The sequence below is a fragment of the Parasteatoda tepidariorum genome, chromosome 1 (assembly GCF_982258835.1).
Source record: "Parasteatoda tepidariorum strain Cologne lab strain chromosome 1, Ptep-v5.0, whole genome shotgun sequence".
NCBI classification, from domain to species: domain Eukaryota; kingdom Metazoa; phylum Arthropoda; class Arachnida; order Araneae; family Theridiidae; genus Parasteatoda; species Parasteatoda tepidariorum.
The window spans coordinates 77,294,252-77,308,996 of NC_141755.1; the positions used below are offsets into that span (position 1 = coordinate 77,294,252).

Below are 14,745 nucleotides of genomic sequence, written 5' to 3' on the forward strand. Positions count from 1 at the left end.
CCAATCATAGAGCGTATCTGTCCACGTGACTCTCCGATTTTTTTTTCAAAAATAATTTAGCTCTGTTTATCGTAGTCAAGGCAGCTACAATTTTTGTAGCATCTTGATTTTCTTCATATGAAGAATAACAAATAGCCATTCATGAATTTGAAAAAGGACGATCTTCTGGAAGAGAGAAGCGAAAACTTTACAAAATGCTTCAAAGAAATTTAAAAAATTTGATAAGGCACCGCTGGAATTGAAATACACATGGTGGAAGAATTCATTAAAAAAATGTACAGATAACAGTCGCCAATCCAAGTAAGTAAATTTTGTATTGTTTAATTAATTTTTAAAATGTGTTATTTAAAATGAATTATTTAAAATGTGTTAATTGATTAGCAACATCGTTCCTGATGTCACCATGTCAATAGTCACTATACACCTTGTAAAGAACAATTTAACACTCTTGTTTTATATGTTCTCTGACCTGCTATCTATTATTTTATATTGTGTCTGCAAGCCCTTATAGAGTTTAGTTTATACATTTTTTATACGTAGTTTGTTTAAAAAAAAATTTATTTTCCAGAACCTTTACTCAAAATTATCCAGCTGCTGTCTCCAGATAAACAATTTTTGCAGATAAAATCAATGAATGAGGATCATGACCATGTCCTCTCCGAATCTTTGTTCCGTTCTTCACCTAAAGAAAGCCTGATACCTGTTGAGCACCAAGAGAAAGTTCAAAAATATGTGAATCTCCAAGTATCTATATTTCTGTTCCATTTCATATAGGTAAAAAATTTTCCTACATTTACTCTAATTATCTCCATTTTCTATCATAATATTGTTTGTATAGTTAAGAAATTATTTTGTTACTCAGAGTGATTTACACTGACTTACGTGTGAATATTATAATATCTATTTGAACTTATTGTTGTTGCTCAAACTGTTGTTAATGGAGATTTCTGTATCGTGATCTGCGGCAGAGTAATCGCAAGTGCAGGAAACTTCCGGGCAGTGACCCGCGAGAAACTAAAAGAAATATCATAGAAAGGGACTGACTCGTAAGGTATAACTTGTAGTTATCCCTAGGCAATTATCTACATATATTTTTTAAAAAATTTGCAAGTTTAAAATCTGTTTGGCACCTTGGCAATTGTAGTTGCTTCGCCAGATCCCAATACGAAATATCCCCTGTTTTTTTACCTTGCCATAATGTCAAATGTATTTTAGTTATATATAAGAGCATAGTAAATTTTCATATGCAGTCCTTGCTTTAAATTTTATGTATCCATAAAATATGGTTAGAAACAAAGACACATAGAAAATTCAAATTCTGAATTTGTTTTTGACCAAGTAAAATAAGTTTTGAGGCAAATTTAATGTTTGTGTTCTAAAAATAAATTCAATGAAATACTTGTAAGTAAAGCAAGTACATTGACTTTAGTTATGCAAACTGTTATAACAATATAATTTTTTTAATAATTTAATGCATGACCCTTATAATAGTATTATATTAGTCAACAATTTGTTTCCGATTGAGGAAGAATATATTCGGAGTGTTATTATCATAAATAGTGATTTTGTGCTGACATTTAATATAATTCATATTTCTTTAAATATCTTTATTCACTTTAAATTATGACATAGTATTTTTTATGATAATGATCTTTTTTTTATAAGTTTTACTGTGTAAATATTTTTATTTAAATAGTATTGTAAAAGCTTAAAAATAGAAATAAATCCAAAAAGTTAATATAAAATGCATATAACAAAATTAAAAGGTGTTTAAATAACGCATCATCACCAACTCACTAATACATATACAGTGATACCTCGAGATACGAGTTTAATTCATTCCCTAACCTTGCTCGTATCTCAAAGCAATTTTGCCCATTGAAATGCCATTAATCCGTTCCGTCCCCAAAAATGCTACCCTCAATTGTTTTTGTTGTGTGTTTTTGAATAAGGAAAATGTATTTATAAATGACAAATACTATATAAAAACATAATAAAAGAGAATGTAAAGCAGAAAAAACTGCTTTTATAAAGTGTACATGCATATTTGTATTTTGGTTACTTAAATGCAACTTACACACAACTTAAATGCTACTATATGCTTAATTTTAGTCACTGCTTTTCTCTTCACTGGTCTTTGCTTTTTTAGCCAGATTTAAAAACTGTCCAAGGAGGTTTGTTTCTTCCTTTTCAGAATGCTGGAGAAATGAGTTAGGCAAGTCTCATTAAATAGCTCCAATGTACTACCAGTTTCAACTTTTTCAGGGTGTTTCTTTTCCACGAACTGTGAAATTCTCTTCCACATTCCCAAGAATTTTTTTATCTCATTTGTAGAGATAACCTCCTCCACCTCTGGTTCTTCCTCGAATCCAATTTCTTGCAGTACGCCCGAATGCTCACCCATCACCAGGTCCATGGATTTTCTCAGAGGCACAATCTCCTCCTCTGCTGGCACTTTGAGTTCAAATCCTTCAAAGCTACGGACTTAGCCGACAGCACAATTTTCGGCTATAGACTTCGAGGCTCGGTGGGTGAACGGGAGCATTGTCGAGGACGAGAAGGGCTTGCAAGGCCATTCCTCGTATCTCAAATAACTCGTATGTAAGGGCATTCGTATCTCAAGGTACCACTGTATTTGAATCTTTTTTATTGTTAAAGACACAATTTTTAACTCTAACATTATAAAATATAAATGCAACAATAATGTGAAAGGAACAAGTATATTAATCTTGCATTAAAACAATTTCAATTTGGTCAGATTTATTATTTTCCCTTCCTTAGCTTTTCTAACTGCACAATTTAGCAAATGAGATTACAATACACAATTTAGCAATTCTTTCTAAAATTAAAAAAAAAATTTCCTTTTTTTTTGTTTTGTTTTGCATATTTAAAAAAAAAATCACTCATTAAATGGCCCAAAAATTAATTCTATTATTTATGCCGGGTTCCCATCGTCCTTAAAAACTACTTTATTTTTATTTTAGCAATTTTTATCTTCTGCAATGATTTCTTTTATCTAGCTTTTTTTTTTCTTAAAATATTTTATATTTTTAGGTTTAACGACAAAAGTTGTTGGTTTGAAGAGGAAGAAAGGTAATAGGCCCACTCCTTTTACAAGAAAAGCAGTTTTGGAGGGAAAAAAATATGCTTATGAACTGCTTTGTAGATGAAGAGACATTATCGAAGACCATAAATAAAGGCATTTTGAAGAAGAAGCTGCTATAGAATGTGGTATAGAGAAGGTTTCTTCTTGTATGGAATCTCTTGTATGGTTTCTTCTTGTATAATGAAGTGAAGCTGTTCTTTACTTCTGATGGGTGGCTATTGGTTAAAAATGTGATTTTACAAAATCGAGAATGATGACATGGGAATGTTATTCATGCAAACAAGATTGCGGTATGGTGATACTATTTTGTGCGACTCTTATTCGCAGTGGTATCACTATTCCTGTGTCGGCCCTCTGCAGCCTCCAGAGCAAAAGTATTGTTCAAAATCTAAACTTTTTAGACTTTTTTTTAGCTTATTTTGATTTTCTTCCTGTGAGATATATTTTGAATAGATATTTGTCATGTGTAAGCCAATTTTGAATAAATATTTGTCATGTGTAAGCCAACTTTGTATTTTTTTTAATTCTGAAACAAACTTTATTTCTTAATTAGTAATTTTTATTGCCTTTTTTTAAAAAAAAAAATATTTGTTTAACCATTGTCAAATTTCAAGTAAATGTCCACATAAAAACTCATCATTTACCTTTCATTATTAATTTCTGATGGACTTCAATGACATAAATTTTCCCACCAAGTTGTTAAATAATTAAGTTTCTAGGTATAGGTGTTACCTATTTTGATAGAATAGTACTTTACTTTCAATAAATTTGCATTCAGTATGTTCCTTTTAACTGTAATTTATGTAGTATATGTTTCTTTCAACTTTGTGATTGCTTGCTTCTAATCCTAATTGTATAAATTTATATTTAGTTTTTTAAATCTGCTACATTTTTGTCTAATAAAAGTTTAGTTTCTTCCTGCATTTGTGTTTGATGAAATTTTGATAATATACAAGGTTTTGTATTTATAGAAATGTTTCGAGAATAAATTTTTAAAAAATCTACTCCTTTCTTTCCTACACTTAATCTTTAAATATTGATTATAAAATTCCTATTTATCAACTTCCTCTGTTTTATGAAGATTTTACTTTGAAAATTATCTTTTATTTTTGATTCTTAATTTAAATAAGTGGAACTTAAAAAATTTTAACCTCCACAACATATGTATAATATCAAACATATATAGTACCAAACATGGTATTACTTTGATACAGGCACTGAAAAAATTAAATCGTATTTAATTAATTTTAAATCTTAAATGACAATACAAATAAATCTGAGTTACTTAAGATTCCAGCAGTTTATCTTCACACAATTTTATTTTTTAACTTATTTTTGTGTCTACTCCAGGTTAGTGAAAGGACATTTTATACTATGTCCCAGGTTCAAAGAACAAGTGCTTTAAATTTCTCAAGAAATACTTAAAGGATTATTTTGTAACTTTGAAGATGTTTAGTTTTTTGCGCATCAGACACAGATCTATAGCAATTCAGTTGAAATTTGAGACTTCTACCCGTAAGGCAGAAAAAATTCTAAGTTTATTTACAATAATTCTCTTAAGTGGTAAAGTGACAAATTTAGCTTTCAGTGGTCCAAAAGTAATCGTAACTTGTTTTGTCAATAGGCAGGGCTGATTACGCTCTGGAAAAATCCCGAATTTTTCGCTAACAGTGATCCTAAGATCGAAGGTTCAGACGTTTCAAAAAATCATTGATCACAGAAGTTTCTGGAAATCAAATTTTCAAAGGCGAAACTTAAAAACACAGTTTATTTTATTTGTTTGTAAGGGAGAGCCAGATACTTTATAAGCTTATATTCCTGATAAATATTTATTTTTTATTAGTAAATGGTTATTATAATCATAAACTCAAGAAAAACATACAGTAAAACCTTTTTTTGTGCGTTGGATAGGGACCGCATAAAAGAAATCATACAAAAAAAATTATAAGTTATTACGTATAACAAACAACTTTGTATGATATAGTACCTTAAAAAAAAAATTTATGCGGTGCTTAGGGACCGCATAAAAAAAGTTGGACTTAAAAAAAAATACATCAATGATTTATGAGAGAATGCTTTCAATTAAATTAGACCTAAAGAAATTTTAAAAATAATTAATTCTTCATTGTCCAAGTACATGGAGAAGTTTTCAAATTATGCGTTAAATAGTTTGCTGCTACTCGTCGTAAGCAAAACGCGCATCTTCTGAAATGGTTAACAATAGCTTGAAGATAGGATTTCAATTGATTTGTTTCTTAGTACCATAAAATCGGTGATCAGTTTTATGACGACGGTCGACTGGTCAATTGCTTGTAAACCTCATGAAGTGTAACTTTAAACACCAAATTGTATCTCAAAAATTTCAGAGTGACCCTCCAGGGTTCCCACGGTCCTTGAGAGTCCTTGAATTATTTTTTGCTAAATTTAGGTCCTTGAAAGTGCTTGAAAAACGTCTTAGGTCCTTGAAAAACTTGATAGGTCCTTGAATTTGTTCAATACTGCCGGCGGCCCTTTTTATAAAACACCCGCGGATCTTTCTCGTTCTTTCTGTTTTGTTCCCGAGCTTTCTCACGTGGTTTTTAACGCCACCATTTCTAACGGGGCCTAGCGTCTTGGTGTCTGCCAAGCACGCGGAGCACAGCAGATAATCAATGCGTTCGGGGAGAGACTCCACTTCATCTTCTGTCACATATGCTTAGATCTTCTTTTTCTTATCGAAACTGGAATACTCTCGAATTTCGTAACAATATGTGCCTTGCAGTTTTCAATAAATTTGCCGTTTTACCAGAGGCGTATCTAGAGAAAATGGCGCCTATGGCAATCCTCCCTATCGGCGCCCCTTCTTAAAATATTATATATATATATATATATATATATATATATATATATATATATATATATATATATATATATATATATATATAAGCGCGTTTGATTTGTAAGTTACCAAGGATTGGCTCGAAAATGGATGTGCGCGAGTTGATATTATTCTGGATAAGTTAATAATTAATAGGTCGACATTTAATTATACAATTTTAATGATTTTAGAAAAATAACATTTATTTAAAAAGAAAAAAAGAGAGAAGCATGAATTGCCGTTTGGCACATATTTTTAGCCACGGATTTGCCCGAAATAGATTTGCACGTGGTAAAAATTATATAAATTAACCAAGAAGTTTTTAATTAACTTATTTATAATAACATACAATTAACTCAATGATTTCACATAGAATTTTATCAATTTAGTTGGGTATCAATTGTTTTTTTTCTTCAAGTTTTTGAAGAGTTTGTCTATTTTTTTGGGAGAAAGAAACATTACTTTATGTTTTTTTAATTCTATTCATTTGATTAAACATGGTATTTAAATAGATATTTTAGAAACATTAAAATTCTAAGTAATTAGTTTATTTACATTAAAATCATTTCTTTTATCGTTTAAATCATCAAAACAGATATTTTCTTCTTTTATAATACCCAAATCTAAAAAAATTCAATTAATGTTATCATCATGATTACAAAGCAAGATTAATTCTTTGCGGTAAATATTATTTAATAAAATTGTATAAAATTAAAGATATTAATTGTATTGAAAATTAAAGATAATTAAATCACCAATAAATCTAAAAACATATTTAATAAGTGCATGATTTTCTTCTTCATAATAGTGCAAAAATAAATTAGCTAAGAGAGATGAAAGATTAGATCCTTGGGGTATTCCATCAATTTGAAAAAATATTATTTTCCACTGTTAAGGTAGTTATTAAAAATACAATGAAAATCGCAATTAAGGATATTTTTAAAATCATAATAATTTCAAAAGACATCTTTTAGTTTAAAAAGGGGAATGCTATTGAAAAGATCCTGGAAATCAAAAGTCGCAATCGAGTTAATTTTATTATCTTTAATATATTCTAAACTCGAGTGATTATTAGTGATAATTCAAGAAAAATCTTCTTTAATGATATTGTTAATAATTAATGTCAAAGTAGGTTGAGAAAATGGAAACTATTATGAACATATTTTTGCGGCATCGTGGTTGAAATTTTTAAAAAGAAAATAAAGGCAATTAAAGTATAGACATTTTAGTTTCGTTTCGAATTTTTCTTCTTTTTAGGATTATAAAACTTTTTTTTTAAATCGTATTGTAGACTTGGAACTATTCAAAAGTTTTAAATATTTAATTAAAAGTTTGTATATTTAAGTTAAAAATTCTTATCTTTAATTCTTGTTTGTTCATTTTATACACATAAGTTCGAAGGTGGTTGGAACCCATCAAGTAAATTAGAAAAAGAATTACCTTTGACCTTTGATAATCCTAATTATTAGTATCAGATAATCATGTATTATTACAATTTTAATGGTTCGATAGTGAAACGTTCAATCTTTTATTTTAAATTAAATATTACGATAAAATTGTAAGTTACTTTATTTTTCTTTAAATCCATAGAAATTAGTGCATACAATAACTTGAGCAATAAAATCAAATGTAAAAACGTACTTCCCCTTAATGAAAACATTTTTCATCGAATTTAGGTTCTTGATCTTCGTACTCCCCAGAACCTTAGACTACAAAACAGGTCCTCCCCCTAATATATTTCCTTTAAATTTGAGTAAAGTATTTTATGTAAAGAAACAAAAAAGTAACAAAAGTACAATATAATAACTGAAAACACATTTAGAAAATCTGCACTAATATTAAAAACACGCATTGATTTCTTTTGTTCATATTTGAATTTGTCACACAATTTTCGCATATTTCACAAAATAAATAAAGAAAGAAAATGGAGGATAAAAGCTTTATTTCTAAGAAGAAATATTTTGAATTAATGCAATAAATTAAAACTGTTTTACAATAATCTTATTTTTCCAAACATGGCCATGGCTAAGGTACCAAGGGTATTGTTAAAAAATCCATAAAAGATATGATAAAAAAATTGCTAAATGAATTAGTTTAAAAAAATATTATTTTGAGCGGGCATAAAATGCTTTTTAAAGGAAGGTAATGTAATATTATTATTAAATATTTTAAATAGTTCTGAAAATTTTCTATAGTTACGGTTTATTGAAACCAAAGTAGTCTGTTATGTGACCAAATTACTACGTTAAACCTTAGTTAATAAAAAGTCGTTTCGTAAAATTTGCACTCAAGCGGCAATTAGTTGAAAATATTAAAAAGAAAGAAGGTAGAGACGAAATGCACGTTTACAGAAAAAATGATTTGAAGTTCATATGATCAAATTTAATCTTAACACATAGATCGACAAATGCATAATTATTAATAAAGTAAATTTTTGCCTTAGCGGTTATTCGTTTAAACATTTAATGATGCACAGATATTTTTTTTAAATTTAAATATTGTCTGGGGTAATAAGTAAGTTTAAAATTTTAAGCGGTTAAAAATTTTCCCAATCGAGAACCTTTACATTAAAATGCAACTTCAGTTTACAAGCAACAAATAATTAATTCATCTATAAAATAAAGGATTTAACAATCGATATTTTTTGACAAAGCCATTATCCGAATAAATCTTTCCAAAATTAATCGAATTTAATTAGGTTTAAAATGCTCTTTTTAAAAAAAGGAGATATAAATCTGTTGAATATTTTGAGGAGAGAGGGCTTTTTGAATTTCTCTAAAAATGCATATGTTTCATAAATAAACAAGCTCGAATTTTTCTATAAGATGTTTATCATTATTTTTTTCTTATTTTCTTAAAATAAAGGGATAATGAAAAAAGAATTATTGTTGTTATTGTGCTGCTTTAATAGATAGTTATAAAATACATATTATAGCCTCAATGATATTTTTTTCCATTTTATTTTAATTATAATGGACAAATAAGATGCTTTGAAATTAAAAAAAATACTAAGTAAGGTCTTGATAAATTTCACAACTCTTTTTTTTTCTCAATTTGTAAGCAAAAGAATTATTTAAACTTGAGCTTAAGTTATTAATTTAAAATTAAAATTGTGTGTGAATAATATTTCTGTGACTTAAGAGCAAAAAAAAAATTTTAAAAAAAAGATCAGTTTGAACAATTAACGATACGTTCCTTAATCTATTCATTCAATAAATAAATTAATCAATTAAAAATAAAAATTTTATGAGTGTTTAAACCTAAAATCTATCTTTTAATGAATGAAAAGAAATCTATTTCTCCATAGTTGGCACGCTTAACTGAGCCAATGCTACGTAATTTACACAAAAATATTTACTTATTGCAATAATTTTTCAGGAAACTTGAAAAATTATGTTTCCAACATTTCAAATTTTAACATTCGTTTTTTCTTATAATTAAGACATTGTTTTTAATAATAATACAATAACGAGCATTTAATTACACGAAGTTCACTTTTTATCACCAAAATATCATTGTGCATATTAAATTACTTTGTTTTATAAAAATAATTCTATACAAAAACAAAATATTCTAATGTAGTAAACGCCCCTCTCAATCTACATATACAGAGATGCAAACTTTCTCTGCTCCATATAGAAAAATATTTTTTATTGAGTGCAAAAGTTACATTTATTGTATGATTCTTTGTTTATTTAATGTAAAACCATTTTCCCTTTCTACATATAAATAATAAATAATTGAAAAAAATCATGTGAAACATAATTTTGTTCCAGGTGAGAATTATAAATTTTACCAGAATTATCTTAAATTCTGCATGGTTTCGTTTTTAACTACCACTGAATAAAATATTTTAAAGAAAGTGGAGCAGTTGGCATTGCTAGAAAGTATATCGATCGCTACAAAATATAACGTGAAATAATTAAGTGAGCATGATTTCAATAAATAAGAAATGATTACTTACAATTTAATCCTTGATTTTAGGAAAATCCTAATACTTCGTTTAAATTACACTTATGGCTGTCTTTTTTTCTTCATAAAAAAAGAATAGATGGGGTTTATTCATTGTTGAGTATTACCATTGGTTTAAGCAAGGCAGAGGCACCTCCTGTTTTTAGTATTTAAATGTTTTGTGACAGTGATTCCCACCATGTGTGACAAAACCTCCCTTTTTGAAAGGATTTACGCTAATTTACAGCAAGGGTTCTATTTGTATATTCCACAAATTCGAAAGCCGCTTTTCAAAGTGATTTTCACCCCTGATAAAATTTAAGATCTACAAGCATTTTAGGGTATGATAATTGGGCACTGGACAGGGACACCCCATGGTTTTCACATCTCTTTGCCCTTTGTCACCACCAAAGGGCTATTCTCTATGCCTGCAGGTGTTCTATTCACCCCCAGATAATTGCCCTTTTACATCCTGGTAATGTGATATGAAGAGATGTTTATCTTGTCTTTTTGCTTGTGGTACTGGAAAAATAAAGATTTATCTGAGGATCGGATCATTGGAAGTTTTTATTCTGCATTCTGGAGAGTTTTCTAAATGATTCTTTTCAATGTTTTATTTATTTTTTTGAAATTTGTATTATTGTTTTTAAAATTTGTATTTGTATGCATGTTAAATTAATTTTTTTAAAACAAGCAAAATATCAAAATATTTTGAAAAATTCAAAAAAAGAAAGACGTTGGTGTTGGTTGATTTTGCGCCTTTTTCAAATAATGCGCCCATGGCTCTCGCCATACCTGCCATACCCTAGATACGCCACTGCGTTTTACCATCCGCACTTGTCCTTACGTTTGCGTCATTTCAAAACTTTATTGTAAAGCGTATTCGCAAAGGCACGGCTTCGTATTTGTGTTATGTAGTTTAGACTAGATATGCCTGGGAAGTGCTATTTTAATCCCCAATGGATGGATAATCAAGCTTATAAAGAATGGATTTTATCGATGCCCGAAAAGAAGTTCAGAGCCAAGTGCCGATTATGCATGAAGGAGATCGATATCGCGAAAATGGAAGAATCTGCTCTGAAATCACACATCAAAGAAAGGTAAAACAAAAAAGCAGTCTCATGCCCTGAGTTCTCTTTTTCCAAAGACATCAACATCTAATTCATCTGGTGTAAATACTCCTTCAACATCGTGTGCCCCATGTGAAACAGAAACTTTAGTGGCCGAGGTAACATTGTCTTCTTATCTGGTCAAAAGGAATGTGCTTGATGCTGAAATTATCTGGAGTCTGAAGTGCATCACTAGTAATTATTCATGTAACTCCTGTGAGGGGATTAGTAAATTGTTCTCCGAAATGTTTGTTTATAGCTGTATAGCGAGACAATTTTTTTGTAGTGCCACAAAGTGAGCCTATTTGAGCTCCTTTTGATTGGCACTGTACTTCAAAGGGATTCTTATAAATGAGCTGAAGAATGTTGATTGCTACACTGTTCTCTTTGATGAGACGTTAAATCAGTCTCTACAATCTAAGCAGATGGACATTATGGTAAGGAATTGATAATAAAGTTTGCACTAAGTATCTTACCTCCCAATTTATGGGTCATGGAACTGTAGAAAATATTTTGTCCTCATTTTGCAAATGCATGGATGATGGTTAAAAGCTCTCTAAAATACTTCAATTATCCATGGATGGACCCTATGTCAATTGATAATTCTATTAGAAGCTTCAGTGTGAATTAAAAGAGAAATATTCCCACCAGGTCATATTCATTGGCAGTTGTGGATTACACATAACGAATAATGCTTTTAAACAAGGTGAAAATGGGATATGTTCCTTCTAATTTTTATTTTCAGAAAGAATTGTTGCTGCATAACATTTAGAGAAGGTTGTGTAAATTATGGATGAATAATTTCAGAAACGATGTTTAATAGGGGAGAGGAGGGGTGGTTATGGAATAGTCATGGAATATGGAATACCTAAGATTTAGCTCTGTCTTTCATGCAGCCTTCACATGGAAATACACAGGATTAAAGGATTTCACCATTAACACCTCATTACCATTAGTTATAGATTGTGCTGAAAATGATTTTGTGAATTAATATGTAAAACCAGTAGGGTTGTTTTTAAAAAAATATAAATTTTTGTCCATAATACATATACTCTCTTCTCTCTATATAGGCAAAGCATTTAGGTATTATATTTGAAATTAATTATTGCCACAACAAGCATTGTTGCTTCTAGTAAAATAGAAGAGAATAATTTTTAAAATTGGTCTTAGATTAAGGTCCTTGAAAATTTTGTTGAGATCCTTGAAAAGTCCTGGAAAGTCCTTGAATTTCAATATCATCATAGAGTGGGAACCCTGCCCTCGTATGTACGTAACTGACTCTGCCTTATCAAGAGATTGTTTAAAATAAATGAACAGAGCATCGCGAAGTCCAGATACATCGTTGTCAAGGAGAGACCACGTAATCAGAGTTCGTCCACAACATGTATATGTACATTGATAGGAAAAATTAAACTAGCGCTAACGCCGCTAAGATTCATATACCGCATAAAAATAAATCGCACAAAACCAAAATCGCATAAATAAGGACCGCACAGAAACAGGATTTACTGTATTTGTAAATTTTAATTACTTCTCCTGGTCATCATAGATATGTATAAAATTTTAAATATATTCTAAGTAAACTAAGAAATATTGAAAAAAAAGGAAAAATCTGAAATAGACTAAAATTATGGAAGAAAAAAAACTTAACGCTTTTTTTTTTTTTTTTTTTTTTTTGCATCCTGACTGAATTAGGAAGTAATATGACCCTTCATCCATTAGTTACATATGTAGTTTTAGTTTAACACAAAAGAGAAATTCTTGGAAATTGATCATGATCCGATCTAACTGTACAAACAAGTACGCTTTTAAAACATTGCCCCTGTCCCTGAAGCTGATATGCCTTCAACCATCAAGATTAGAAGCAAAGCTATTTTAAACTGAAAATATTTTGCCATAGTAAAAACGAATTGACTATCCTTTAATGGCAGAAAGGGATGTTTGTCCTGAAATGTATCGTAACATACATTCCATTCGTTTTTCAGCCTGGAATGTACAATGCGCAACAAAAGGAAAAAAACAACGTACTGGACCACCCTGAATAACTTTTGATTTGATGATAAGATGTCTAGGACTTGCAAGTCTGTACTAAAATTAGTACATTTGAGGTCACCATGGTGACCTCAAATGTGCTAATTTTAGTACAGACGATATTTTAAGCGCCAAAATTAAATAGAAATCGCACTTTCTTCCAATAAGCATACCATTTTTGACGGATTTGGATTTCTAGACCCCAAAATATACGGGTAGAGCAGCAGTCCATAAAATATGGCGGTCAAGAAAGTGCTCCAAAGTTTGGACCTCTTAATGTTAATTTTACTTTACGCATTGTGTTACATCAAAATTTTTTAAGCGAATCGAAGAAAATTTTCACACACTTATAAAATTCATTTATCCAAAAATAATTTTTTGTAAACTTTCATTATTTTTTATTATTTTATTCAATTTTGGTAAAAAAAACTTTTGAAAAGTTATCAAGTTTTTTTGCATCAGTTTTTAAATAATATAATTTTACATGGCAAAATACAAAATTTGAGCGAAATCAGTCGAATAGTCTCTTGGAAATTGAATTTCAAAAGGGCTAGATATTTAAACTTCGATCTCTCAGGAACTATTCGATCGATTTCGCTCAAATTTTGTCTTGTAAAATTATAATTTTTAAAATGGGTGCAAAGAATTGTATACCTACTTTTAAAAAGTTTTTCAACCATTATTGAATAAAATAATGAAAGTTCACTAAAAATTAATTTTTTGCATAGAATTATCTAATTTGCTTTAAAAGTTCTCGAGATGTAGCGAAATACACAAAATAGTAAGATTTATTACATTAACTTCTCCTGGCTATAAATTGTTGCCGCTTCCACCTATATTTAGGGGGTTCGTAAATCTGTCTGTAGCCTTCCAAAAATGGTATATGTTTATTCAGAGAAAGTACTTTTTTTTTGTCTGACTTCTTCGTAACTTAAAATATCGTCGACTCTAATTAATTAGCATATTTGTGGTCACCCATCTCTTGAACCATTAAGATTGAGCCCTAAGCGTGAAGGTCTCTGATCATTAGATCAAAAGTTATTTAGAGTGCCCTTAAGGATAAATTGAGGTATTTTTCAAAGGTAAAAATGAAATTAATATTTAAATATGTCATTAGGTTGAAAAGGGTTCAAATGAATATCTCAAAATTTACCTCAAATATACCTCCAGAGGTATATGTAACAACCTGAGGTGTTTTATCTTACATTTGAGGAGAGGTAGATATTTACTACTTTAAGGTGTTTCTTTTTCAACCTTAGGTTATTACTTATCAACCTGAAATATAATTCTTTACACCTAGCTATGGAACTATTTGTTCAACAACCTTAGGTGCTTCATTTTAACACTTCAAGTTATTCTGGAGCTGCCTAAAGTGTATTTTTTGACAATTGTAAAGGTAATATTTCATTAACGTGAAGTGTTCGCTGCTCTACTCATTACAGATATATCGAGCCTAAAATAGCTATTTTTAACGCAAGTAAGTAAGAACGTTGGGCCCAAGCATTATAAATGTGAATGCACACTTTAAATATTGCCAATGATTTCCCCATCATTTTAAATTTAAAAACATTAATCTGAAGACAAAATGTTGAGTGTAGATATAGATTCCTAAAACACGGTTTCAAAGTATCTGTCTTTGGATGGAGCTCCCACTCTGCATTTTTGCATTATAAAACCAAGTGAGAGGTTTC

At 29.5% G+C, this 14,745-nt stretch overlaps 1 long non-coding RNA gene across 1 annotated transcript; it reads left to right on the forward strand.

The window, feature by feature from the left end:
* The first annotated feature begins 35 nt into the window (after positions 1-35).
* On the forward strand, positions 36-4,110 carry LOC147816560 (uncharacterized). The gene is made up of 3 exons (XR_015435133.1): positions 36-300; positions 569-774; positions 3,055-4,110. It is a non-coding gene; the product is annotated as an uncharacterized LOC147816560 (long non-coding RNA).
* The last annotated feature ends 10,635 nt before the right edge of the window (positions 4,111-14,745 follow it).